Source organism: Eriocheir sinensis, chromosome 21 (assembly GCF_024679095.1).
Source record: "Eriocheir sinensis breed Jianghai 21 chromosome 21, ASM2467909v1, whole genome shotgun sequence".
Taxonomy (NCBI): Eukaryota; Metazoa; Arthropoda; class Malacostraca; order Decapoda; family Varunidae; genus Eriocheir; species Eriocheir sinensis.
Window position 1 is genome coordinate 151,839 of NC_066529.1, and position 25,631 is coordinate 177,469.

General features: G+C 44.2%; 1 protein-coding gene across 1 annotated transcript in view; it reads left to right on the plus strand.

The window, feature by feature from the left end:
* The window catches only part of LOC127001425 (CUB and sushi domain-containing protein 3-like), a 98,330-nt gene that overhangs the window by 72,489 nt on the left and 210 nt on the right, over window positions 1–25,631 (plus strand). Inside the window, exons 16-17 of the mRNA XM_050865953.1 lie at window positions 16,547–16,609; window positions 21,145–21,207. The gene's annotated coding sequence lies outside the window, so the exon portion shown is untranslated. The remainder of the gene's footprint in view (window positions 1–16,546; window positions 16,610–21,144; window positions 21,208–25,631) is intronic.

The following is a 25,631-nucleotide window of genomic DNA, read 5'->3' on the forward strand; positions in this document are numbered from 1 at the left end:
ACTCTCTCAGCCCTATACTGTCCAAACCCCTTATGCAAGAGTTAACCAGCATCTTCACTCTTTCATCCCTCACGCTGGTAAACTCTGGAACAATCTTCCTTCATCTGTATTTCCTCCTGCCTACGACTTGAACTCTTTCAAGAGGAGGGTATCAGGACACCTCTCCTCCCTTTTTTTTTTTTTTTTTTCAGGACAGCGAGTAGCAGGCTTTTTTTTCACATGTGTTTCCTCTTTTTGTGCCCTTGAAGTGACTCCTCTGCTTTATAAAAACAAAAGAAGTAATAAGTACCAACACTAACAAACAGTCATAGCACGGTTTAGCAGCTTGATTCCTTATATTATTTTCCTTACAAACCGAAAAGTTCAAACCAAAATGAATGTACTGCTCAAAACACCGAGATCGCACACTACAGCACAAGCGTAAGTGTTCAGGAGGGTGCCACCTCTGTGAGTGTACAATGCAGCCCATTCACATTGTTTTATGCTCTGAGCGCTCTGGTCTTGCAGCACAGAGGGCTTCGTGGTGCAGTGGTTAGCACACTCGCCGCACAACCGAGAGAGCCCGGGTTCGATTCCTGAGTGGAGCGTAAAAATTTGGGCGGCTTTTCCGATACCTTATGCCCCTGTCCACCCAGCAGTGTACCAGGTATTAATCGGGGGTTGTGTCCCATCTCTTGGGGTCTGTTCCATTCTCCTATAATTCCTTCCCCTTCTGTCTCTCTCCGGCATATGACCACAGATGTTGCGCCGACTAAACCAAACTTTCCAACTGTTCCCTTCTCCTATAATTCCTTCCCCTTCTGTCTCTCTCCAGCATGACCACAGATGTTGTGCCCACTAAACCAAACTTTCCAACTGTTCCCTTCTCCTATAATTCCTTCCCCTTCTGTCTCTGTCCGGCATGACCACAGATGTTGCGCCCACTAAACCAAACTTTCCAACTGGGCTTTACGCTGGCGTCCCTGAATGGTACAAACGGGTGCTGCTCCTACACACCACTCGTACACTAAGGCATTTTCAGGGAATTTTGATGCTTGTAAATCCAAATGTAATGGCCCGAAATGTACCACAATTGTAATGGTATTTTTCCCCATGTAAATAGAGTTAACCTGGGGTGTTTGCGCAACCAGTTATATATGTATGTGGGTTTCTCATGAGAGAGAGAGAGAGAGAGAGAGAGAGAGAGAGAGAGAGAGAGAGAGAGAGAGAGAGTAGAGAAGAAGAGAGGAGGAAAAACATGAAAGTATGAGGAGAGAGAGAGAAAGAAGTTTGAGAGAGAGGAGAGAGAGAGAGAGAGAGCGAGAGGGAAGAGATGGGTGTTGAAACAAAGAGGCCTGTTGTGCTCCCACTCCCCTACAATCTGTAGTGTCAACAAAATTCAGAGGTGTCAGGGGTCAAAACAGGGTATCGTTGCCAAAAGTGGTCAATCTGCCTTCTTTTAATTATTGGGAGAACGGTAAATATTTATAATGGAAATAAAATACCAGAGACCTTATATTGATATTGGAGGCCTACCAAGGAAATCTCAGGTCTCAAGCAGGCCTAACCTGGTCAGTTTGTCACTCCGTGACGTCACACCAAGGCATTTTGGGGCCGAGACTAACGCCCCTGCCTCGGTGGTAGGTTGTGGGAGCGAGCTCATTCTCACGAGCGACATCGCCCCTTTCAGGTGAGGAAAGAACTGTTTACGGTCTTCAACTCACTTTGGCTATAATACTATAACTGAGACTGGATTCTCACGAGCGACATCGCCCCTTTCAGGTGTGCCAAAGGCAAGCCTGACAGATGGGAAGCTGGGCGTCGTCCAGACCAAGGCCAACATGCAGCAGTAAACACTTTTGAAGCTGCGTTGTGGGGGATTGCCTGTGGCAGGGTGTGTGAAGAGAGGAAGGAAAGGAGAAGGCCAAAAGGGTGGTATGTGTGTCGTTCTCAGGGGTAACAATGGATAAGCGCAAACACTCACTAGTTTAGTTAGGACTTAATTAAGGTGTGGAATGGTGGAGTCTGTGTTTCCCGTGTGGTGAAACAAATATGTTGGTGCTACTTATTGCCATGTGTGCATGCTAGGTTAAGGTGTTAATGTCAACCTGTGTTCATGGTATTTACAAGTGTAATTAGTGATGTAAGCTAACCTCTAATAAGTGGACCCTGTCCTATGACCCTTAGTTCACCATCAGAATCCCTAAACAATAATTACCTCAAGTAACTTTCTTAAAGTCGTGTTACCGATATTACTTGGGCAGGTGATGATCCTGTGTGCGATAATGGTGCCTTATAAGACTGGGTGAATAAACTACTAATTTTACTCTGTGGTTTAAATGATCAATAATTAATTCTACTTGAGGTATAATCAACCTACATAATTAATTAAAAAGAGTGCCCATGAACGGCACGACAAAATGGTGGCAGCGGTGGGATGATTTACTTTGATGGTGTGAACAACAGGCTCGGGACGGGCTTCACTTGTTGAGAATTAGTGTCAGGAGAAGTGAAATTAAATTGTCAACATGCCTGGAGACAAGGTAAAACTTGAGTCCTCAGGGGCAACAGGAGGACCCCAAGAGCCAGAAGTGAGGATGGTAGAGTTTGAGAACAAGTTGAAAGAGCTGGGGGATATTGTTATTGCACAGGGGGAAATTCTCACCCAACTAGGTAATGAGACCCTTGTCAAGACAGAAGTAGGAACCTCACCTCCACCCAAAACCATTTCTACTAAGCCCAGGGACATACCCATCCTGCAGTTACATGAACTGGATGATTTAGAGGCTGCAGGGAAACTCAGTCTCTTCTTTGACCTTGTTGAACAATGTACCACCGAGGATGGGGATAGAATGAAGGTGGCTAAAACAAGAGTTAGTTCAGATCTTGCCATGCTCATTCATAATCAACAGGGGAAAAGTAATTGCCAGTCTTGGGAGGATCTGAAACAGTTCCTAAAAACCCAGTTTGCTGCTGAGGTGACTCTTGATAGGGCCTGGCAGCATTTTGAGAGCCATCACTATGACTGGGCTCTCAACCCACAAGGATTTATGAATACTCTAATGTACAAATATGCTGTTATTGAAAGTAAGTTCCCCAGTGACCCCTCCTAACAAAGAAAAGGCCATAAAAGGAAATTGTGGAGTGGATTGCCAGCAGAGGCAAAGGGAAGGGTAGAAGGCTTTTGGATGAGAGTTACCCCTCAATAAGTTTGTTGACCGAGTGGAGCACGAGAGACAGCTCATAATTGCAAAGCATGTCCCTACAATAGGTAGAGTTGAGAAGGAGCAACCTGCCTCAGAAGCCACTACCCCGAAATCTGAGTCAAAGAGTGAGCTCCAGGAGCCATAAAAAACAACTTGATTCGCTCTCAAAGAAGCTTGAACGCCTCACCCCGGAAGACAGCGGTATTGCTCCTACTGCGCAGTAATTCCCACGACCAGCGTGAATGTACACGCAGCCCACCACCAGGACATTGTTTTGATTGTCTACGAAAGTACTGTAGACGCGGGCACCCAAATTGTCCAGGGAAGAAGCCCCAATCTAACTCACACTGACTAGGATCCATAAGAAATACTTCCCCAATCATATCCATCGCAGTAAATGGGAGAATCGTGCAGGCGGTAGTTGACACAGGCAGTGGCCACGCTGGTAAAGAAATCAGTAGTAGAGACAAGGTGGGAGATCAGTACCAGGAAAGAAACACCAAACCTCGCTGGAGTGACTGGTACCTCTACGTATTGTGGGAATGGCCTGGCTCGAGCTAGCGGTTGGAGAAGAAAAAATTTATAAACAGTGGTTCCCAGTAGTGCCAGACAGCTACTTAGATTCAGGTGTTTTGTTGGGCTGTGACGTTTTAGGACAGGCTAACCGCCTTATGCTTTGGGGAAATGCCACCTATCCTGTGTCAAGAGTAACACAGAAACCAGGCAAGGTGGAAAGAGTACAGAGCCTTGCTGCCAGGGAAAATCAAAGGTTTAAAACACCTAACCAGCTCAGAGTGAGGAAAAGGCATGTCATTCCTTCTTATCAGTCCCACTTGTACCCATTAGAGGTGAAGGCTGTAAAAGGGAAGACCATCATGGTTTACCCTCATCATGGTATTAGTGATCTGAATTACCCTTACATTAGCACAGTTGATGAGGAGAATAAGATGATATGCCTTATAGAGAACAAGGGTAGAAGTAACAGGGTACTCCAAGTTGGGACACTTTTGGGGACATATGAACAAGTAACCCCAGACAGCAGTAACGTGAAATCCACCACAGTCATCCACAACGATTTACTCCCACATTCAGATCAGCCGCGTAGGAGTGGGGACAGGCGTGACAAACTTAGGGCTTTGTTAGAAAAGCAAGATTGGAATCATTTATCAAAAGAGCAACAGCTTCTGGCAGAGGTGATCCAGGAACATCACCTAACATTCATATTGGACAAAAATGAGTTGGGATGCATTCAATCTCCCCCAGTTAACATTGGTATTAGTGATCCAACGCCTGTTAGGAAACCAGCCCACCGTTACCCGGAAAAGGCAAAAGAGATAATAGCAGATCTCCTGCAAGATATGGAAGCTAGGGACATTATAGAACCCTCAACAGCAGCTTGGCTAAGCCCTATTGTCCTTGTTACCAAGCCAGACGGCAGTAAACGCATGTGTCTTGATTATAGAGAAGTGAACAGCCACCTCACCACTGACATTTATCCTCTCCCCAGACTGGAAGAGTTGGTGGAAACTGCATCAGGAAACAAGTACTATGCCACATTAGACCTGAAAGATGCTTACTTCCAGGTGATGCTGGACGAGGAGAGCAGAGACGTTACCACCTTCAGTGACGGTGTGTCTATGTACAGGTTCAAAAGGTTGCCTTCGCTTAATTGCAGTCCAGCTATATTTTCCCGTCAGATGGCCACAATATTGTCTCCTTATTAAACAAGGCTGGATAAGGAACTATTTGGATGATGTTATTCTATGGGCTCCTGATTTTGACACTCTAGTTAAGAGGCTGGACACCTTTTTCAAGTGTTTCACCCAGAGTGGAGTCAAACTGAATCTTAGTAAATGTGCCTATGGTCAGAGGCAAGTGAAATTCTTAGGTCACATTGTGTCTGAAGAGGGATGTCAGCCTGAGCCGTCAAATGTAGAGGCAATAAGAGACATGAAAGCCCCAACCAAGGTGAAAGAAGTCCGCCGTTTCCTTGGAATGTGTGGCTTCTATAGGAAACATATTCCCAGATTTGCCAAAATTGCAACTCCTCTCACCAACCTTACTAAAAATAATGTAGCATTTGTGTGGACAGAGAAGTGTCAGGAAGCTTTTGAAAAATTGAAACAGTGCCTTACACAAGCACCAATCCTAGTAAGAGCGGACATCTCTCAGCCATTCGTTGTAACAACTGATGCCAGTAAAACACATGTGGGTGGTGTACTAAGTCAAGTGCAGCCTGACGGGACAAACAAGGCCATAGCGTACTTCTCAAAGAAGCTGAAGCCAACAGAGGTTAGGTATTCAGCTACAGATAAGGGGGCACTAGCAGTGGTCCTAACATGTAGGAACCTCCATCACTACCTATGGGGAGCAAAGTTTACCATCTTTACAGACCACCAGCCCCTCACTAGTATATTTAAGAAAAAGACTAAGTCCCCCGAATGAACCGTTGGATCCTGGAGATGAGGGAATATAACTATATAGTGCACTATGTTCAGGGCAAGGATAATCATGTTGCCGATAGCCTTTCACGGCCAGTAAGGATGATGCAGAGGCCTCAAGAACCAATATGGTTGGGTAAGAGCAAGGAGGAAATGAGGGCACTGCAGTTAGAGGAAGATAAATGGAAGGAAATGACTGAGTACCTTGAGGGTGGTAGAATTCCACGCAAAAGGCTTCCTCGTTGCACCCTGAACCAGTTCTCTTTGTGGGATAATATCTTATACTATACAGTGACCAGGAAGGACGGCAGTGAACAATTTTGTCTTGTTGTCCCTGAGTCCTTAAAGCAGAGTGCACTCCATCATGCACATGTCCAGTCAGGTCACTTAGGTCAAAAGAAAACCCTCACCCCTGCAGAGTCTCTATTTTTCTGGTGTAATATGAAGACTGATGTATGTAATTATGTTAAAACCTGTTCCACTTGTCAACAACTGAAACATTCTGCAGGCTTACAGCAGCAGTGGCAAGAAATGCCAGCAGTAGATAAGCCTCTTGAAAGAGTTAGAATGGATGTAGTTGATATGGTAGCAGGTACACAAGGCTTTAGGTATGTATTGACTGTATTAGATCACTACAGTAGGTACACTAAATTGTTTCCCCTGAAGACTAAGGCCACAGAGGGAGTATGTGAAGCTTTCTCGAGTTATATTGCAGACTTTGGAGCTCCTAAGGCTGTCCTGGTGGATAATGGTGGCGAGTTCAGTTCGGCCTCCTTGGTTGGGTTGGGAAATGGTTGGGCCCTTACAGAGTGGTTGAAGTGATCAGGGATGGTTCTGCTTATGTACTGGAGAATGTTTTTGATGGATGAATACTGCAAAGGGCTGCAGGGAAGGTGAAACCTTATTGTGGTAGTGAGGAGTGGATCACCGCTCCCAGAGAGGTAATAATCCCTGAAGAAACTGAACCTGAACCTTTACCGCAAAAAAGTCGACCACCAAGGCGATATGTGGAGGAATGTTGTGTCCATAGTTCATAAGCTTTTATCTGTATTAGCTCAGGATTTTTACAATGGTACTACAATGTATGTTTTTTTTAGGATTTTGGGCTGTACAAGGTGTTAGCCGGATATGTTGAGGGGGAGGGGTTGTTAACTGAGGGACACCTAGGCAGGATGGGTTAAGCTCCACCTCTCTCTTACCCTTCTGCTGGTATTACACATTCCAGCTTGGTGTGGCTGGTGTCTATTCTTGGGGGATGATTTGTAATTGGTTGGGAAGGGATGCAGTATAATGTGGATATTTAGCAGAGGGGAACACCTCACTTGAGCTCAGGTTTTAAGTTGTGCGTGGATGCTAGTAGGCACGTATGACAGATCCCCGTGTGCAGGACCTGGCAGTATCTCTTCATGAGGCGTCAAGCAGGCTCTCGGTTATATACCTATGGGTGCATTTCCTGCTGCGGAAACGGATGAGTTGTGTGATTAGGAAGTATGTCTGGGGGTTGAACGATTCTGTTTCTTTTCTGGATTTTTTTTGGGCGGATGTTGCGTGCTAAACAGGACCCCTTGGTGCCGTTTCCTGTCGCTGAGAGAGGCGAGTTTGTCCCTGTTGCGGACGCTCATCCAACCTGTTACCCAAGAGGGATACTGGGACTGGCAGCTCAAGTCGAGGAGGGGAGTAGTATGGTCCGTAAGGGACGCTTTTAGCCGAGTCTAGGCACAGAAACTGTTCTCACGCAGTGGGCGGAGGCAGTATTTGGAGTACACCCTGTAGGAGCAGATGTTGTTAATGACTCCTGTTTGTGGAAGTTTCCACGTCTTTTATGTTTACCTGCCTACCCTAGATGATATGAATATTGAATACTATGTCGTATTGCAGTTGTTGCTAGCCTTGTACTCCCATGGTAGGTGTGTCACCAATCTCCTGTACTTAGTATTATTCCTTATGGCTATGTTCTAGATTTACTTATGGGAAAAAATACCATATCGAAGGAGAAGGTCGTGTAATGATTTTTCCCCATGTAAATAGAGTTAACCTGGGGTGTTTGCGCAACCAGTTATATATGTATGTAGGTTTCTCATGAGAGAGAGAGAAAGGAAAGAAGGAAGTACACAAGAGAAGGAGGAAAAACATGAAAAGTATGAGAGGAGAGAGAGAGAAAGAAGTTTGAGAGAGAGGGGAGAGAGAGAGAGAGAGAGAGAGCGAGAGGGAAGAGATGGGTGTTGAAACAAAGAGGCCTGTTGTGCTCCCATATCTCCCCTACAATCTGTAGTGTCAACAAAATTCAGAGGTGTCAGGGGTCAAAACAGGGTATCGTTGCCAAAAGTGGTCAATCTGCCTTCTTTTAATTATTGCGGGAGAACGGTAAATATTTATAATGGAAATAAAATACCAGAGACCTTATATTGATATTGGAGGCCTACCAAGGAAATCTCAGGTCTCAAGCAGGCCTAACCTGCGGTCAGTTTGTCACTCCGTGACGTCACACCAAGGCATTTTGGGGCCGAGACTAACGCCCCTGCCTCGGTGGTAGGTTGTGGGAGCGAGCTCATTCTCACGAGCGACATCGCCCCTTTCAGGTGAGGAAAGAACTGTTTACGGTCTTCAACTCACTTTGGCTATAATACTATAACTGAGACTGGATTCTCACGAGCGACATCGCCCCTTTCAGGTGTGCCAAAGGCAAGCCTGACAGATGGGAAGCTGGGCGTCGTCCAGACCAAGGCCAACATGCAGCAGTAAACACTTTTGAAGCTGCGTTGTGGGGGATTGCCTGTGGCAGGGTGTGTGAAGAGAGGAAGGAAAGGAGAAGGCCAAAAGGGTGGTATGTGTGTCGTTCTCAGGGGTAACAATGGATAAGCGCAAACACTCACTAGTTTAGTTAGGACTTAATTAAGGTGTGGAATGGTGGAGTCTGTGTTTCCCGTGTGGAAACAATTATGTTGGTGCTACTTATTGCCATGTGTGCATGCTAGGTTAAGGTGTTAATGTCAACCTGTGTTCATGGTATTTACAAGTGTAATTAGTGATGTAAGCTAACCTCTAATAAGTGGACCCTGTCCTATGACCCTTAGTTCACCATCAGAATCCCTAAACAATAATTACCTCAAGTAACTTTCTTAAAGTCGTGTTACCGATATTACTTGGGCAGGTGATGATCCTGTGTGCGATAATGGTGCCTTATAAGACTGGGTGAATAAACTACTAATTTTACTCTGTGGTTTAAATGATCAATAATTAATTCTACTTCGAGGTATAATGAACCTACATAATTAATTAAAAAGAGTGCCCATGAACGGCACGACAAAATGGTGGCAGCGGTGGGATGATTTACTTTGATGGTGTGAACAACAGGCTCGGGACGGGCTTCACTTGTTGAGAATTAGTGTCAGGAGAAGTGAAATTAAATTGTCAACATGCCTGGAGACAAGGTAAAACTTGAGTCCTCAGGGGCAACAGGAGGACCCCAAGAGCCAGAAGTGAGGATGGTAGAGTTTGAGAACAAGTTGAAAGAGCTGGGGGATATTGTTTTTGCACAGGGGGAAATTCTCACCCAACTAGGTAATGAGACCCTTGTCAAGACAGAAGTAGGAACCTCACCTCCACCCAAAACCATTTCTACTAAGCCCAGGGACATACCCATCCTGCAGTTACATGAACTGGATGATTTAGAGGCTGCAGGGAAACTCAGTCTCTTCTTTGACCTTGTTGAACAATGTACCACCGAGGATGGGGATAGAATGAAGGTGGCTAAAACAAGAGTTAGTTCAGATCTTGCCATGCTCATTCATAATCAACAGGGGAAAAGTAATTGCCAGTCTTGGGAGGATCTGAAACAGTTCCTAAAAACCCAGTTTGCTGCTGAGGTGACTCTTGATAGGGCCTGGCAGCATTTTGAGAGCCATCACTATGACTGGGCTCTCAACCCACAAGGGTTTATGAATACTCTAATGTACAAATATGCTGTTATTGAAAGTAAGTTCCCCAGTGACCCCCTCCCTAACAAAGAAAAGGCCATAAAAAGGAAATTGTGGAGTGGATTGCCAGCAGAGGCAAAGGGAAGGGTAGAAGGCTTTTTGGATGAGAGTTACCCCCTCAATAAGTTTGTTGACCGAGTGGAGCACGAGAGACAGCTCATAATTGCAAAGCATGTCCCTACAATAGGTAGAGTTGAGAAGGAGCAACCTGCCTCAGAAGCCACTACCCCGAAATCTGAGTCAAAGAGTGAGCTCCAGGAGCCATAAAAAACAACTTGATTCGCTCTCAAAGAAGCTTGAACGCCTCACCCCGGGAAGACAGCGGTATTGCTCCTACTGCCGCAGTAATTCCCACGACCAGCGTGAATGTACACGCAGCCCACCACCAGGACATTGTTTTGATTGTCTACGAAAGTACTGTAGACGCGGGCACCCAAATTGTCCAGGGAAGAAGCCCCAATCTAACTCACACTGACTAGGATCCATAAGAAATACTTCCCCAATAATATCCATCGCAGTAAATGGGAGAATCGTGCAGGCTGTAGTTGACACAGGCAGTGGCCACACGCTGGTAAAGAAATCAGTAGTAGAGAGACAAGGTGGGGAGATCAGTACCAGGAAAGAAACACCAAACCTCGCTGGAGTGACTGGTACCCCTCTACGTATTGTGGGAATGGCCTGGCTCGAGATAGCGGTTGGAGAAGAAAAAATTTATAAACAGTGGTTCCCAGTAGTGCCAGACAGCTACTTAGATTCAGGTGTTTTGTTGGGCTGTGACGTTTTAGGACAGGCTAACCGCCTTATGCTGTGGGGAAATGCCACCTATCCTGTGTCCAGAGTAACAAAGAAACCAGGCAAGGTGGAAAGAGTACAGAGCCTTGTTTCAAGGGAAAATCAAAGGGTTAAAACACCTAACCAGCTCAGAGTGAGGGAAAGGCTTGTCATTCCTCCTTATCAGTCCCACTTGTACCCATTAGAGGTGAAGGCTGCAAAAGGGAAAACCATCATGGTTTACCCTCATCATGGTATTAGTGATCTGAATTACCCTTACATTAGCACAGTTGATGAGGAGAATAAGATGATATGCCTTATAGAGAACAAGGGTAGAAGTAACAGGGTACTCCAAGTTGGGACACTTTTGGGGACATATGAACAAGTAACCCCAGACAGCAGTAACGTGAAATCCACCACAGTCATCCACAACGATTTACTCCCACATTCAGATCAGCCGCGTAGGAGTGGGGACAGGCGTGACAAACTTAGGGCTTTGTTAGAAAAGCAAGATTGGAATCATTTATCAAAAGAGCAACAGCAACTTCTGGCAGAGGTGATCCAGGAACATCACCTAACATTCATATTGGACAAAAATGAGTTGGGATGCATTCAATCTCCCCCAGTTAACATTGGTATTAGTGATCCAACGCCTGTTAGGAAACCAGCCCACCGTTACCCGGAAAAGGCAAAAGAGATAATAGCAGATCTCCTGCAAGATATGGAAGCTAGGGACATTATAGAACCCTCAACAGCAGCTTGGCTAAGCCCTATTGTCCTTGTTACCAAGCCAGACGGCAGTAAACGCATGTGTCTTGATTATAGAGAAGTGAACAGCCACCTCACCACTGACATTTATCCTCTCCCCAGACTGGAAGAGTTGGTGGAAACTGCATCAGGAAACAAGTACTATGCCACAATTGACCTGAAAGATGCTTACTTCCAGGTGATGCTGGACGAGGAGAGCAGAGACGTTACCACCTTCAGTGACGGTGTGTCTATGTACAGGTTCAAAAGGTTGCCTTTCGGCTTAAATTGCAGTCCAGCTATATTTTCCCGTCAGATGGCCACAATATTGTCTCCCCTTATTAAACAAGGCTGGATAAGGAACTATTTGGATGATGTTATTCTATGGGCTCCTGATTTTGACACTCTAGTTAAGAGGCTGGACACCTTTTTCAAGTGTTTCACCCAGAGTGGAGTCAAACTGAATCTTAGTAAATGTGCCTATGGTCAGAGGCAAGTGAAATTCTTAGGTCACATTGTGTCTGAAGAGGGATGTCAGCCTGAGCCGTCAAATGTAGAGGCAATAAGAGACATGAAAGCCCCAACCAAGGTGAAAGAAGTCCGCCGTTTCCTTGGAATGTGTGGCTTCTATAGGAAACATATTCCCAGATTTGCCAAAATTGCAACTCCTCTCACCAACCTTACTAAAAATAATGTAGCATTTGTGTGGACAGAGAAGTGTCAGGAAGCTTTTGAAAAATTGAAACAGTGCCTTACACAAGCACCAATCCTAGTAAGAGCGGACATCTCTCAGCCATTCGTTGTAACAACTGATGCCAGTAAAACACATGTGGGTGGTGTACTAAGTCAAGTGCAGCCTGACGGGACAAACAAGGCCATAGCGTACTTCTCAAAGAAGCTGAAGCCAACAGAGGTTAGGTATTCAGCTACAGATAAGGGGGCACTAGCAGTGGTCCTAACATGTAGGAACCTCCATCACTACCTATGGGGAGCAAAGTTTACCATCTTTACAGACCACCAGCCCCTCACTAGTATATTTAAGAAAAAGACTAAGTCCCCCGAATGAACCGTTGGATCCTGGAGATGAGGGAATATAACTATATAGTGCACTATGTTCAGGGCAAGGATAATCATGTTGCCGATAGCCTTTCACGGCCAGTAAGGATGATGCAGAGGCCTCAAGAACCAATATGGTTGGGTAAGAGCAAGGAGGAAATGAGGGCACTGCAGTTAGAGGAAGATAAATGGAAGGAAATGACTGAGTACCTTGAGGGTGGTAGAATTCCACGAAAAAGGCTTCCTCGTTGCACCCTGAACCAGTTCTCTTTGTGGGATAATATCTTATACTATACAGTGACCAGGAAGGACGGCAGTGAACAATTTTGTCTTGTTGTCCCTGAGTCCTTAAAGCAGAGTGCACTCCATCATGCACATGTCCAGTCAGGTCACTTAGGTCAAAAGAAAACCCTCACCCCTGCAGAGTCTCTATTTTTCTGGTGTAATATGAAGACTGATGTATGTAATTATGTTAAAACCTGTTCCACTTGTCAACAACTGAAACATTCTGCAGGCTTACAGCAGCAGTGGCAAGAAATGCCAGCAGTAGATAAGCCTCTTGAAAGAGTTAGAATGGATGTAGTTGATATGGTAGCAGGTACACAAGGCTTTAGGTATGTATTGACTGTATTAGATCACTACAGTAGGTACACTAAATTGTTTCCCCTGAAGACTAAGGCCACAGAGGGAGTATGTGAAGCTTTCTCGAGTTATATTGCAGACTTTGGAGCTCCTAAGGCTGTCCTGGTGGATAATGGTGGCGAGTTCAGTTCGGCCTCCTTGGTTGGGTTGGGAAATGGTTGGGCCCTTACAGAGTGGTTGAAGTGATCAGGGATGGTTCTGCTTATGTACTGGAGAATGTTTTTGATGGATGAATACTGCAAAGGGCTGCAGGGAAGGTGAAACCTTATTGTGGTAGTGAGGAGTGGATCACCGCTCCCAGAGAGGTAATAATCCCTGAAGAAACTGAACCTGAACCTTTACCGCCCCGAGTGCGTCGACCACCAAGGCGATATGTGGAGGAATGTTGTGTCCATAGTTCATAAGCTTGTATCTGTATTAGCTCAGGATTTTTACAATGGTACTACAATGTATGTTTTTTTTAGGATTTTGGGCTGTACAAGGTGTTAGCCGGATATGTTGAGGGGGAGGGGTTGTTAACTGAGGGACACCTAGGCAGGATGGGTTAAGCTCCACCTCTCTCTTACCCTTCTGCTGGTATTACACATTCCAGCTTGGTGTGGCTGGTGTCTATTCTTGGGGGATGATTTGTAATTGGTTGGGAAGGGATGCAGTATAATGTGGATATTTAGCAGAGGGGGAACACCTCACTTGAGCTCAGGTTTTAAGTTGTGCCGGCGTGGATGCTAGTAGGCACGTATGACAGATCCCCGTGTGCAGGACCTGGCAGTATCTCTTCATGAGGCGTCAAGCAGGCTCTCGGTTATATACCTATGGGTGCATTTCCTGCTGCGGAAACGGATGAGTTGTGTGATTAGGAAGTATGTCTGGGGGTTGAACGATTCTGTTTCTTTTCTGGATTTTTTTTGGGCGGATGTTGCGTGCTAAACAGGACCCCTTGGTGCCGTTTCCTGTCGCTGAGAGAGGCGAGTTTGTCCCTGTTGCGGACGCTCATCCAACCTGTTACCCAAGAGGGATACTGGGACTGGCAGCTCAAGTCGAGGAGGGGAGTAGTATGGTCCGTAAGGGACACTTTTAGCCGAGTCTAGGCACAGAAACTGTTCTCACGCAGTGGGCGGAGGCAGTATTTGGAGTACACCCTGTAGGAGCAGATGTTGTTAATGACTCCTGTTTGTGGAAGTTTCCACGTCTTTTATGTTTACCTGCCTACCCTAGATGATATGAATATTGAATACTATGTCGTATTGCAGTTGTTGCTAGCCTTGTACTCCCATGGTAGGTGTGTCACCAATCTCCTGTACTTAGTATTATTCCTTATGGCTATGTTCTAGATTTACTTATGGGAAAAAATACCAAATCGAAGGGGAAGGTCGTGTAATGGCCCGAAATGTACTACAATTGTAATGGTATTTTTCCCCATGTAAATAGAGTTAACCTGGGGTGTTTGCGCAACCAGTTATATATGTATGTGGGTTTCTCATGAGAGAGAGAGAGAGAGAGAGAGAGAGAGAGAGAAAGGAAAGAAGGAAGTACACAAGAGAAGGAGGAAAAACATGAAAAGTATGAGAGGAGAGAGAGAGAAAGAAGTTTGAGAGAGAGGGGAGAGAGAGCGAGAGGGAAGAGATGGGTGTTGAAACAAAGAGGCCTGTTGTGCTCCCATATCTCCCCTACAATCTGTAGTGTCAACAAAATTCAGAGGTGTCAGGGGTCAAAACAGGGTATCGTTGCCAAAAGTGGTCAATCTGCCTTCTTTTAATTATTGCGGGAGAACGGTAAATATTTATAATGGAAATAAAATACCAGAGACCTTATATTGATATTGGAGGCCTACCAAGGAAATCTCAGGTCTCAAGCAGGCCTAACCTGCGGTCAGTTTGTCACTCCGTGACGTCACACCAAGGCATTTTGGGGCCGAGACTAACGCCCCTGCCTCGGTGGTAGGTTGTGGGAGCGAGCTCATTCTCACGAGCGACATCGCCCCTTTCAGGTGAGGAAAGAACTGTTTACGGTCTTCAACTCACTTTGGCTATAATACTATAACTGAGACTGGATTCTCACGAGCGACATCGCCCCTTTCAGGTGTGCCAAAGGCAAGCCTGACAGATGGGAAGCTGGGCGTCGTCCAGACCAAGGCCAACATGCAGCAGTAAACACTTTTGAAGCTGCTAGGGGATTGCCTGTGGCAGGGTGTGTGAAGAGAGGAAGGAAAGGAGAAGGCCAAAAGGGTGGTATGTGTGTCGTTCTCAGGGGTAACAATGGATAAGCGCAAACACTCACTAGTTTAGTTAGGACTTAATTAAGGTGTGGAATGGTGGAGTCTGTGTTTCCCCGTGTGGGCGGAAACAATTATGTTGGTGCTACTTATTGCCATGTGTGCATGCTAGGTTAAGGTGTTAATGTCAACCTGTGTTCATGGTATTTACAAGTGTAATTAGTGATGTAAGCTAACCTCTAATAAGTGGACCCTGTCCTATGACCCTTAGTTCACCATCAGAATCCCTAAACAATAATTACCTCAAGTAACTTTCTTAAAGTCGTGTTACCGATATTACTTGGGCAGGTGATGATCCTGTGGCGATAATGGTGCCTTATAAGACTGGGTGAATAAACTACTAATTTTACTCTGTGGTTTAAATGATCAATAATTAATTCTACTTCGAGGTATAATGAACCTACATAATTAATTAAAAAGAGTGCCCATGAACGGCACGACACAAACACTTGTACAACTTGTATAATGTAGCTGCTGTGAACTGAGGTATCACTGTGCTGTCAATTATCCTGAGTTAAAAATTCCTTGTTCTGCCGCATACAACTGTTTCCTTAATATACAGCATGTTAATTTTCTTGGGGGGGGGCTTAGGGCCGCTTTCACAGTCGTTATGTTTGTTTTGGTCGCTACCAATGATCGCCGCCGTAGAATTTCTACTTAAAACTGGCCGATGGGGTGGTAGTGGGGTTAGCCTAGCCTTGCCACACACTCTCAACCCCTCTCGCTTCCTCTGCAGCCGCCACCACCCCATAGGCCAGTTTCACGTGGAAAACTATAGCATCGATCGGCGCCATTGGTAACGATCAAAACAAAGCTTCCCTAAGTGCCAAAAGTCTGTCATAAGCAGCGTGAACTTCATCTAATTCACCCCAAAGTAACCTTACTCTGTCTTGAATGACCCTAAACTAATGTAATTCACTCTCATCTTACCTAAAACTACAGTTGAATTACCCTAAACTTGCCTTAAAATGATCCCCTTAACGTAATTCACTCCAAGGTAACCTGAATCTGACCTATCCTGACCTTACCTTAATATCCTAACCTTACCTTAACTTATCCTGACCTCACCCTTAAGTGAGGGTTTCAGGACGGTACAGAATTCTGCTAATATTTTCTGCACCTGTACATGTATGTTCATAAGCCCAGCATAATTTTTCATAAACACTATTATTATTATTATTATTATTATTGTTATTACTATTATTATTATTATTATTATGCACTATATTCAAAGGTTAGGTTATATATTATGCATTCAAAGATTGTTTTACTAAAGATATGATTAAATTTTTTTATTATTGTAGGGCTATTGTATGTGTGAATTGTTTTGATTTTCTCTCTCTCTCTCTCTCTCTCTCTCTCTCTCTCTCTTTCTATAATTTTAGCCTGAAAAGAATTTATAATGACCTCAAAAAATGAATTATCAACTGTACTAATATCTTTACTTATCTTTAGAGACAAGAAGAAGAAGAAGAGGAAGAAGAGGAAGAGGAAGACTGACAGACAGACATTCCATTGGTGAGTGTTAAATAATTTTCCTTCCTTCCTTCCTTCCTTCCTTCCTGGCTCTTGGATAGGTTAGGTTAAAGGGGCTGATTATTAAACATTTCAACGTTGACTGTACCTCATATATCGCACTTGACTGGGGCCGCCAAACCCTTAGGAGAAGCTAAATTGCACTTGCCAAACAGTAGAATCAATGGGGTTTACTCTAATGGGGTCCAGGCCCTCCCCAAGGTACCCATTCCTCCCCCATTACACTCACTCTCCTAGGCAATGGTGGGATACATACAGCGTGTTAGTTGAAGGGTTAACCCAGTGGTAGCAGCGGGGATCATGTTTCTCAATGGTCCCTATTCATTGCCAGTAAAAGTATACAGAATTATAATATCTGCCAAAATTAATACGTAAAGCACATACTGCACCATAGCTATACGATATAGGACGATGATAGGTATTTATTTAATAATGCACCCATGCTGTGATTACACTGTTAAAAATCTGCTGCAAGGCTTTGAGGCCTGTCACTAGTGGAGCCTGTGGCCACATGTCTGCAGACCCATTCATACGTTAGAGATGGACACACTAATCGGCTGTGCTATTTGACGATGACTGAGGCCTTCACCGTCAAGGATAATGATGACTTTGTGGCGGTCTTGTGGGGTCTGCATTGCCACCAACTTGGGCATGTCTTTGGCCAGTATAGTAAGACAGTTTTGCTTCTTACATCAGCTATTTCTAAGGGCTAAAGAGGGGATCAGTTGGGTTGCAATGAGTGTTTTTTGGGTTCATGCAACTGAAGAAGGGTTAGGCCAGCACCAGGGTTATAAAACTACCCCTGGAAATGCCCACAACTCCTTGGAAAGCCCTGCCAGATGTGTGTTTCTCCCACTTCCCTTCCCATCCCATCCCTTTCCTTCCCTTCCCATCCCATCCCATCCCATCCTTTCCCATCCCATCCCTTCCCATCCCTTCCCATCCCATCCCTTCCCTTCCCTTCCAATCCAATCCCTTCCCGCGCAGGGAATTTTTATGCTTGTAAAACCAAACAACCGTACAACATGTATAATGTAACCCTCGTAAGAAGATGGCTCCACTATAAACACTTGCCTGCGCCATGATGGGCTGGGGCCGAATACCATCCAGGCCCCTCAAGCAAGCCTACCGGCGCAATAGGAGGAGATGTAAAAAAAAACAAAAAAAGCAGAGGTATCACTGTGCCGTCAATTATCCCGAGTTAAAAATTCCTTGTTCTGCCGCATACAACTGTTTCCTTAATATAAAGCATGTTAATTTTCTTGGGGGGGGGACTTAGGGCCGCTTTCACAGTCGTTATGTTTGTTTTGATCGCTACCAAAGATCGCCGCTGTAGAATTTCCACTTAAAAAATGCCGATGGGGTGGGAGTGGGGTTATCCAAGCCTTGCCAACCACTCACAACCCCACTCGCGTCCTCAGCAGCCGCCACCACCCCATAGGCCAGTTTCACGTGGAAAACTATAGCATCGATCGGCGCCATTGGTAACGATCAAAACAAAGCTTCCCTAAGTGCCAAAAGTCTGTCATAAGCAGCGTGAACTTCATCTAATTCACCCCAAAGTAACCTTACTCTGTCTTGAATGACCCTAAACTAATGTAATTCACTCTCATCTTACCTAAAACTACAGTTGAATTACCCTAAACTTGCCTTAAAATGATCCCCTTAACGTAATTCACTCCAAGGTAACCTGAATCTGACCTATCCTGACCTTACCTTAATATCCTAACCTTAACTTATCCTGACCTCACCCTTAAGTGAGGGTTTCAGGACGGTACAGAATTCTGCTAATATTTTCTGCACCTGTACATGTATGTTCATAAGCCCAGCATAATTTTTCATTAACACTATTATTATTATTATTATTATTATTATTACTATTATTATTATTATTATTATGCACTATATTCAAAGGTTAGGTTATATATTATGCATTCAAAGATTGTTTTACTAAAGATATGATTAAATTTTTTTATTATTGTAGGGCTATTGTATGTGTGAATTGTTTTGATTTTCTCTCTCTCTCTCTCTCTCTCTCTCTCTCTCTCTCTCTCTCTCTCTCTCTCTCTCTCTCTCTCTCTCTCTCTCTCTCTCTCTCTCTCTCTCTCTCTCTCTCTCTCTCTTTCTATAATTTTAGCCTGAAAAGAATTTATAATGACCTCAAAAAATGAATTATCAACTGTACTAATATCTTTACTTATCTTTAGAGACAAGAAGAGGAAGAAGAGGAAGAAGAGGAAGAGGAAGACTGACAGACAGACATTCCATTGGTGAGTGTTAAATAATTTTCCTTCCTTCCTTCCTTCCTTCCTTCCTGGCTCTTGGATAGGTTAGGTTAAAGGGGCTGATTATTAAACATTTCAACGTTGACTGTACCTCATATATCGCACTTGACTGGGGCCGCCAAACCCTTAGGAGAAGCTAAATTGCACTTGCCAAACAGTAGAATCAATGGGGTTTACTCTAATGGGGTCCAGGCCCTCCCAAAGTACCCATTCCTCCCCATTACACTCACTCCTAGGCAATGGTGGGATACATACAGCGTGTTAGTTGAAGGTTAACCCAGTGGTAGCAGCGGGGATAATGTTTCTCAATGGTCCATATTCATTGCCAGTAAAAGTATACAGAATTATAATATCTGCCAAAATTAATACGTAAAGCACATACTGCACCATAGCTATACGATATAGGACGATGATAGGTATTTATTTAATAATGCACCCATGCTGTGATTACACTGTTAAAAATCTGCTGCAAGGCTTTGAGGCCTGTCACTAGTGGAGCCTGTGGCCACATGTCTGCAGACCCATTCATACGTTAGAGATGGACACACTAATCGGCTGTGCTATTTGACGATGACTGAGGCCTTCACCGTCAAGGATAATGATGACTTTGTGGCGGTCTTGTGGGGTCTGCATTGCCACCAACTTGGGCATGTCTTTGGCCAGTATAGTAAGACAGTTTTGCTTCTTACATCAGCTATTTCTAAGGGCTAAAGAGGGGATCAGTTGGGTTGCAATGAGTGTTTTGTGGGGTTCATGCAACTGAAGAAGGGTTAGGCCAGCACCAGGGTTATAAAACTACCCCTGGAAATGCCCACAACTCCTTGGAAAGCCCTGCCAGATGTGTGTTTCTCCCACTCCACTTCCCTTCCCTTCCCATCCCTTTCCTTCCCTTCCCATCCCATCCCATCCCTTCCTCTCCCATCCCATCCTTTCCCATCCCATCCCTTCCCATCCCTTCCCTTCCCTTCCAATCCTATCCCTTCCCTCTCAGGGAATTTTGATGCTTGTAAATCCAAACACTCGTACAACTTGTATAATGTAACCCTCGTAAGAAGATGGCTCCACTATAAACACTTGCCTGCGCCATGATGGGCTGGGGCCGAATACCATCCAGGCCCCTCAAGCAAGCCTACCGGCGCAATAGGAGGAGATGTAAAAAAAACAAAAAAACAAAAAAAGCAGAGGTATCACTGTGCCGTCAATTATCCCGAGTTAAAAATTCCTTGTTCTGCCGCATACAACTGTTTCCTTAATATAAAGCATGTTAATTTTCTTGGGGGGGGGACTTAGGGCCGCTTTCACAGTCGTTATGTTTGTTTTGATCGCTACCAATGATCGCCGCTGTAGAATTTCCACTTAAAACTGGCCGATGGGGTGGTAGTGGGGTTAGCCTAGCCTTGCCACACACTCTCAACCCCTCTCGCTTCCTCTGCAGCCGCCACCACCCCATAGGCCAGTTTCACGTGGAAAACTATAGCATCGATCGGCGCCATTGGTAACGATCAAAACAAAGCTTCCCTAAGTGCCAAAAGTCTGTCATAAGCAGCGTGAACTTCATCTAATTCACCCCAAAGTAACCTTACTCTGTCTTGAATGACCCTAAACTAATGTAATTCACTCTCATCTTACCTAAAACTACAGTTGAATTACCCTAAACTTGCCTTAAAATGATCCCCTTAACGTAATTCACTCCAAGGTAACCTGAATCTGACCTATCCTGACCTTACCTTAATATCCTAACCTTACCTTAACTTATCCTGACCTCACCCTTAAGTGAGGGTTTCAGGACGGTACAGAATTTTGCTAATATTTTCTGCACCTGTACATGTATGTTCATAAGCCCAGCATAATTTTTCATTAACACTATTATTATTATTATTATTATTGTTATTACTATTATTATTATTATTATTATTATGCACTATATTCAAAGGTTAGGTTATATATTATGCATTCAAAGATTGTTTTACTAAAGATATGATTAAATTTTTTTATTATTGTAGGGCTATTGTATGTGTGAATTGTTTTGATTTTCTCTCTCTCTCTCTCTCTCTCTCTCTCTCTCTCTCTCTCTCTCTCTCTCTCTCTCTCTCTCTCTCTCTCTCTCTCTCTCTCTCTCTCTCTCTCTCTCTCTCTCTCTCTCTCTCTTTCTATAATTTTAGCCTGAAAAGAATTTATAATGACCTCAAAAAATGAATTATCAACTGTACTAATATCTTTACTTATCTTTAGAGACAAGAAGAAGAAGAAGAGGAAGAAGAGGAAGAGGAAGACTGACAGACAGACATTCCATTGGTGAGTGTTAAATAATTTTCCTTCCTTCCTTCCTTCCTTCCTTCCTGGCTCTTGGATAGGTTAGGTTAAAGGGGCTGATTATTAAACATTTCAACGTTGACTGTACCTCATATATCGCACTTGACTGGGGCCGCCAAACCCTTAGGAGAAGCTAAATTGCACTTGCCAAACAGTAGAATCAATGGGGTTTACTCTAATGGGGTCCAGGCCTCCCCAAGGTACCCATTCCTCCCCCATTACACTCACTCTCCTAGGCAATGGTGGGATACATACAGCGTGTTAGTTGAAGGGTTAACCCAGTGGTAGCAGCGGGGATCATGTTTCTCAATGGTCCCTATTCATTGCCAGTAAAAGTATACAGAATTATAATATCTGCCAAAATTAATACGTAAAGCACATACTGCACCATAGCTATACGATATAGGACGATGATAGGTATTTATTTAATAATGCACCCATGCTGTGATTACACTGTTAAAAATCTGCTGCAAGGCTTTGAGGCCTGTCACTAGTGGAGCCTGTGGCCACATGTCTGCAGACCCATTCATACGTTAGAGATGGACACACTAATCGGCTGTGCTATTTGACGATGACTGAGGCCTTCACCGTCAAGGATAATGATGACTTTGTGGCGGTCTTGTGGGGTCTGCATTGCCACCAACTTGGGCATGTCTTTGGCCAGTATAGTAAGACAGTTTTGCTTCTTACATCAGCTATTTCTAAGGGCTAAAGAGGGGATCAGTTGGGTTGCAATGAGTGTTTTTTGGGTTCATGCAACTGAAGAAGGGTTAGGCCAGCACCAGGGTTATAAAACTACCCCTGGAAATGCCCACAACTCCTTGGAAAGCCCTGCCAGATGTGTGTTTCTCCCACTTCCCTTCCCTTCCCATCCCTTTCCTTCCCTTCCCATCCCATCCCATCCCTTCCTCTCCCATCCCATCCTTTCCCATCCCATCCCTTCCCATCCCTTCCCTTCCCTTCCAATCCTATCCCTTCCCTCTCAGGGAATTTTGATGCTTGTAAATCCAAACACTCGTACAACTTGTATAATGTAACCCTCGTAAGAAGATGGCTCCACTATAAACACTTGCCTGCGCCATGATGGGCTGGGGCCGAATACCATCCAGGCCCCTCAAGCAAGCCTACCGGCGCAATAGGAGGAGATGTAAAAAAAACAAAAAAACAAAAAAAGCAGAGGTATCACTGTGCCGTCAATTATCCCGAGTTAAAAATTCCTTGTTCTGCCGCATACAACTGTTTCCTTAATATAAAGCATGTTAATTTTCTTGGGGGGGGGACTTAGGGCCGCTTTCACAGTCGTTATGTTTGTTTTGATCGCTACCAATGATCGCCGCCGTAGAATTTCTACTTAAAACTGGCCGATGGGGTGGTAGTGGGGTTAGCCTAGCCTTGCCACACACTCTCAACCCCTCTCGCTTCCTCTGCAGCCGCCACCACCCCATAGGCCAGTTTCACGTGGAAAACTATAGCATCGATCGGCGCCATTGGTAACGATCAAAACAAAGCTTCCCTAAGTGCCGAAAGTCTGTCATAAGCAGCGTGAACTTCATCTAATTCACCCCAAAGTAACCTTACTCTGTCTTGAATGACCCTAAACTAATGTAATTCACTCTCATCTTACCTAAAACTACAGTTGAATTACCCTAAACTTGCCTTAAAATGATCCCCTTAACGTAATTCACTCCAAGGTAACCTGAATCTGACCTATCCTGACCTTACCTTAATATCCTAACCTTACCTTAACTTATCCTGACCTCACCCTTAAGTGAGGGTTTCAGGACGGTACAGAATTCTGCTAATATTTTCTGCACCTGTACATGTATGTTCATAAGCCCAGCATAATTTTTCATTAACACTATTATTATTATTATTATTATTGTTATTACTATTATTATTATTATTATTATGCACTATATTCAAAGGTTAGGTTATATATTATGCATTCAAAGATTGTTTTACTAAAGATATGATTAATTTTTTTTATTATTGTAGGGCTATTGTATGTGTGAATTGTTTTGATTTTCTCTCTCTCTCTCTCTCTCTCTCTCTCTCTCTCTCTCTCTCTCTCTCTCTCTCTCTCTCTCTCTCTCTCTCTCTCTCTCTCTCTCTCTCTCTCTCTCTCTCTCTCTCTCTCTCTCTCTCTTTCTATAATTTTAGCCTGAAAAGAATTTATAATGACCTCAAAAAATGAATTATCAACTGTACTAATATCTTTACTTATCTTTAGAGACAAGAAGAAGAAGAAGAAGAGGAAGAGGAAGACTGACAGACAGACATTCCATTGGTGAGTGTTAAATAATTTTCCTTCCTTCCTTCCTTCCTTCCTTCCTGGCTCTTGGATAGGTTAGGTTAAAGGGGCTGATTATTAAACATTTCAACGTTGACTGTACCTCATATATCGCACTTGACTGGGGCCGCCAAACCCTTAGGAGAAGCTAAATTGCACTTGCCAAACAGTAGAATCAATGGGGTTTACTCTAATGGGGTCCAGGCCCTCCCCAAGGTACCCATTCCTCCCCCATTACACTCACTCTCCTAGGCAATGGTGGGATACATACAGCGTGTTAGTTGAAGGGTTAACCCAGTGGTAGCAGCGGGGATCATGTTTCTCAATGGTCCCTATTCATTGCCAGTAAAAGTATACAGAATTATAATATCTGCCAAAATTAATACGTAAAGCACATACTGCACCATAGCTATACGATATAGGACGATGATAGGTATTTATTTAATAATGCACCCATGCTGTGATTACACTGTTAAAAATCTGCTGCAAGGCTTTGAGGCCTGTCACTAGTGGAGCCTGTGGCCACATGTCTGCAGACCCATTCATACGTTAGAGATGGACACACTAATCGGCTGTGCTATTTGACGATGACTGAGGCCTTCACCGTCAAGGATAATGATGACTTTGTGGCGGTCTTGTGGGGTCTGCATTGCCACCAACTTGGGCATGTCTTTGGCCAGTATAGTAAGACAGTTTTGCTTCTTACATCAGCTATTTCTAAGGGCTAAAGAGGGGATCAGTTGGGTTGCAATGAGTGTTTTTTGGGTTCATGCAACTGAAGAAGGGTTAGGCCAGCACCAGGGTTATAAAACTACCCCTGGAAATGCCCACAACTCCTTGGAAAGCCCTGCCAGATGTGTGTTTCTCCCACTCCACTTCCCTTCCCTTCCCATCCCTTTCCTTCCTTCCCATCCCATCCCATCCCTTCCTCTCCCATCCCATCCTTTCCCATCCCATCCCTTCCCATCCCTTCCCTTCCCTTCCAATCCTATCCCTTCCCTCTCAGGGAATTTTGATGCTTGTAAATCCAAACACTCGTACAACTTGTATAATGTAACCCTCGTAAGAAGATGGCTCCACTATAAACACTTGCCTGCGCCATGATGGGCTGGGGCCGAATACCATCCAGGCCCCTCAAGCAAGCCTACCGGCACAATAGGAGGAGATGTAAAAAAAACAAAAAAAGCAGAGGTATCACTGTGCCGTCAATTATCCCGAGTTAAAAATTCCTTGTTCTGCCGCATACAACTGTTTCCTTAATATAAAGCATGTTAATTTTCTTGGGGGGGGGACTTAGGGCCGCTTTCACAGTCGTTATGTTTGTTTTGATCGCTACCAATGATCGCCGCCGTAGAATTTCCACTTAAAACTGGCCGATGGGGTGGTAGTGGGGTTAGCCTAGCCTTGCCACACACTCTCAACCCCTCTCGCTTCCTCTGCAGCCGCCACCACCCCATAGGCCAGTTTCACGTGGAAAACTATAGCATCGATCGGCGCCATTGGTAACGATCAAAACAAAGCTTCCCTAAGTGCCAAAAGTCTGTCATAAGCAGCGTGAACTTCATCTAATTCACCCCAAAGTAACCTTACTCTGTCTTGAATGACCCTAAACTAATGTAATTCACTCATATTACCTAAAACTACAGTTGAATTACCCTAAACTTGCCTTAAAATGATCCCCTTAACGTAATTCACTCCAAGGTAACCTGAATCTGACCTATCCTGACCTTACCTTAATATCCTAACCTTACCTTAACTTATCCTGACCTCACCCTTAAGTGAGGGTTTCAGGACGGTACAGAATTCTGCTAATATTTTCTGCACCTGTACATGTATGTTCATAAGCCCAGCATAATTTTTCATTAACACTATTATTATTATTATTATTACTATTATTATTATTATTATTATGCACTATATTCAAAGGTTAGGTTATATATTATGCATTCAAAGATTGTTTTACTAAAGTTATGATTAAATTTTTTTATTATTGTAGGGCTATTGTATGTGTGAATTGTTTTGATTCTCTCTCTCTCTCTCTCTCTCTCTCTCTCTCTCTCTCTCTCTCTCTCTCTCTCTCTCTCTCTCTCTCTCTCTCTCTCTCTCTCTCTCTCTC